The sequence below is a fragment of the Castor canadensis genome, chromosome X (genome assembly GCF_047511655.1).
Source record: "Castor canadensis chromosome X, mCasCan1.hap1v2, whole genome shotgun sequence".
NCBI lineage: Eukaryota > Metazoa > Chordata > Mammalia > Rodentia > Castoridae > Castor > Castor canadensis.
Window position 1 is genome coordinate 58,876,433 of NC_133405.1, and position 4,078 is coordinate 58,880,510.

The 4,078-nt window shown below is 34.4% G+C and overlaps 1 non-coding gene across 1 annotated transcript; it reads left to right on the plus strand.

The window, feature by feature from the left end:
• The first annotated feature begins 3,269 nt into the window (after window positions 1–3,269).
• Window positions 3,270–3,376, plus strand: LOC141420100 (U6 spliceosomal RNA). Its single transcript, XR_012444794.1, has one exon. It is a non-coding gene; the product is annotated as a U6 spliceosomal RNA (small nuclear RNA).
• The last annotated feature ends 702 nt before the right edge of the window (window positions 3,377–4,078 follow it).

A 4,078-nucleotide genomic window follows, 5' to 3' on the forward strand; every position in this document is an offset into this window, starting at 1 on the left:
GTGCCTGTAATCCTAACTACTTAGGAGGCTGAGATACAAAAGATGGAGGTTTGATGACAGCCAAGGAAAGAAGTGAGACCTTATCTGAACAGAAAAGGCTGGGCATGACAGTTCAGGGCTGTCATCTAGCTATGGTGCACAGTGTAAACAGGAGAATCACAGTCTAGGGTAGCTGGGGCAAAAAGTAAGACCCTATTTCAAAAATATCCAAAGAAAAAAGGACAAAAAAATGGCTGAAGTGGTATAATGTAGAAAGTGTGAAGCCCCTATTTCAAGCTCCAGTACTACCAACACAGAGAGAGAGACAGAGACAGAGAGACACAGAGACATACAGAGAGAGACAGAGAAATTAATGATGTATTTCCCAGATTCTCAAACAAATCAAAGGACTTTTAAGCACCAAAGAGCACTCTCCTTTAGCTTTTGACCTAAAGCTGCTGTTTTTATAGTTACATAGGTGGTAATTTGGTAGATAAAAGTAATAAGTAATACAGTACATCTTTAATCAGTAAACACTTTTTTTTTTGGTGACACTGGGGTTTGAACTCAAGGTCTCATACTTGCTAGGCAAGTGCTTTTGCTGCTTGAGCCACTCCACCAACCCTTTTTTGTAATGAATTTTTTTGAGATAGGGTCTTGACCAGGGCTGGCTTCAAACTGCCATCCTCCTGATCTCTGTCTCCTGAGTAGCTAGGATTGCAGGTGTGAGCCCTTGGTACCTGATGATAAATTCATTTCAATGTAAGCAGCATGCCATTAGAACACATAACAGAATTAAAAATGATCCTTTACTAGTATGAATTGCTCAGTTCAAGTCTGTATTCCCACAATTTTTGAAAAGCCTTAAAAATAAGTTTTGTTGAGATACAATTTAACTTCACCATATAAGATACTTAAAGTTCACTCTTTGAAGGAATATAATTTAGTGGAAAATGTATTTTTATAGTAATATTTTAAATTAAGCTGATATATCTCTTATGTCTCTCTTAGTCTCCATGAATCCTTCTTTCTCTCAGTCATATTTTGATGAAGGACTGGGAGTCTTGTAGTACATTCAAAATTCTGAATTTATCTACTTGCTTTCTTGTTGCATTGGTTACCTTGTTCTTTTATTCCTGTGATTTCCTGCACTGGTAATAATATCTGGAAATTTGGTTAGATTTAGGTTCTTGTGTGTGTGTGTGTGTGTGTGTGTGTGTGTGTGTCTGTGTGTGTGTGTGTGTGTGTGTGGTCTGGTATTAGAGTTTGAACTCAGGACTTTAAACTCTCTAGGACAGTTTTGTACCACTTGAACCACAACCCCAGCCCTGTTTGCTTTAGTATATTATTTTACGTAGGGTCTTCTTTTTGCCCAGGTTGGCCTCAAACCATGATTCTCTTACTTCTGCTTCCCAAGTAGTTGTGATTACAGGTATGTGCTGCCATGCCTAGCCCTGGATTCAATTTCTAAGCAAGAAAAGATTTTATGTGATTCCAACACATTCCACATTTTATAATTAGGCATTTGTGCTGTTAAGCCACTTTTAATGATTTATTATTGAGAACAGATAGTATTAGCCTAATGCTTCTATTTTAAAGTCACCATTTAAATGTTCACCTAAAGATTTTCATATTCAGTGGATGACTATTGTATATATTTGTTAAAGCATTCCTCAAGGAACTAGTGATGCTGGATGACTGAAATCTATACATTTCAGACTTGAACACATGTACTGTTCTTGCTATGAATTAGGTTCCACTAATTAGATATATTCCCATGACATATATGTGGGAAGGATAAGTGAAGGATTCAGCTTCCTCATGCTCTGACTCTTGATGTTAGCCAGCATGAGCATTGATATATTAGATTCTTTCGTAGCAGTATTCAAATGACCACCATTAATTTTGTAAGTGTTAAAGAAGCAGTTAGAGAACTGACTACCTAATTTGAATCACAACTGGGTTGTGTGCTTCTGAAATGGAGACTTATATGCTGTTTTTTCCTCGTTCTCTACTTTTCTGATTGTGACAAATGTAACTGCTTTCTGGATGAGCTACTTTAGCAGGGTTGTTTTTTGTGAATTGTTCCCAGAAATACAGATTTAAAGTAAATTTCCTTGCCTTTTCCAAAAATTTTAGAAGCATACAACTCATGAGTTCTGATTTTTAAAACTACACTCTGGTTAAGACAAACAAGAATGAATCTCAAGAAGATAATATTGAATAGAAAAGCAATTTGTGAGATAAGTATATATGTTTCTTTTTATATAACATTTGTGGACATAGAAAACTAAACACTGTGCTATTTAGGATATAAATAATGATACAGCTAAAGAAAAGCAAGATAATGGTAAATAAATATTTTAGGCTTGTGTTTTACTCTAAGGAGAAAACAAAAAAGATTGGGGTGGGTATCACAAAAGACACCTCAAACATAATAATAATGTTCTGTTTCTGAAACTGGATGGTAAATACTTAAGTGTTTACTCAATCACTACTTTTTGCTATATAGATAGATATAGATATAGATTATCTCCATTCTTGCTTCTGTAAGAGATTTCAGGCAAGACACTAAATGTAGTGAGATTGATAACAAATTTTATTAAGAATAATAAAATTTATTTGACTAGAAAGGTACTTTTGGAACTGAAAGTGAGTTGTCTCAGAAAAATGAGCAGAAAGAGAAATAGAAAATGACCATCATTTTTACTTCCTCCCAAGTTTTTATTGAAGTTGAAGGGACTTGCAGCATCAACTCTCTCCCCAAGATAAGCCTACAGAAGTGATGGAAATGAAAGTTGTAAAAGAATTTCAATATGTCTCAAGAATCACTCTGTGCATGTGATTACCTAAGACCACCTAATAAAAACCCATAGAGGGGATTTAAAAGTAGAATAAGATTATAATGATATGGTAATGGGCAAAGGGAAACTCTCAAAGTAGCCTACCTAAACTGATTAGACCAGAACTTTTTTTGTTACTTGGAACCAGGTACAGAAGAGCATAAATGATGTGTATAGATTCCAGAGCAAGGTAAATCTTGAGGAAGATCTGGCTACATTGTGTCATCAGTTCATACCAGACCTTCTCCCTGTTAATCATATTGGTGATATGGAGGTTTTGCAAGTGTTTCACAAGGATGTAGAGACAAAAGCCTAGGTCTATACAAGGTTAGCTTGCAGCATGTAAGCAAGCAGGGCATGAAAGTGAAAGAAAATAGCTTTCAGTATGTAACAAAAATTCTCCACTTAAGGTTCCCTTTGTATATCCCCGTTGCTCATATCTTACTGGTACTATTACTCATAGCACATATACCACAATTAGCATGACACAGAGAAAATTAGCAGGGCCCATATACATAAATTATGTAAAAATTAGCGAACTATATCATATTTTTCAACAAAAGTTATACTTTGAGTGAAAAGAATGAATTATGACAGGTCAAACAACTCCTTCTTTTTTATTTTTATATCTTTAGTATATCCATCAATTTTATTAAGCAAAAGAGGCATTTGTTAAAAAAAAACCTATAAGGAATTGATATGGAATGAGAAGAGAAGGAAATTAATATCATTATTTTGTGTGATGCCAGTATACATTTTGATATATGCTAATTATTTCATTGAAATCCTACAGCAACCTTGGACATATAAATATCTTCCTTTTCACAGAAGAAAAAAATTGATGCCTGGGGAAATTAAAAGCATTGTTGAAGGTCATACAAATAGTAACAGTAGAACCAATATCCCAATTCAGATATTCAAACCTGTATACTTTACTTACATTATAACTAGCATATAAATCTATCATGTAGCAAGAAAGATAAATTGTGGTATCTGTGATTTGGGACAGGGAGGTGTTTACTAATTTGAATTTAAAATGTGTCGACCAGCACTTCATATACAAATGTAACTAGCATCAGCCTTTAGCCTCCCCTTTCACTCTATCTCCATCTCTACCTCTTAGAAATTTCTTTTTCTTTTTAAAAATAAATTTATCAATCACACCAATAGTATGCAATGAAGATGGTACTCTAACTGAGGCTACTCATGCTTTTAAAACTATCATTTTCTTCAAATCTAAGTTAAAGAAACTTAGA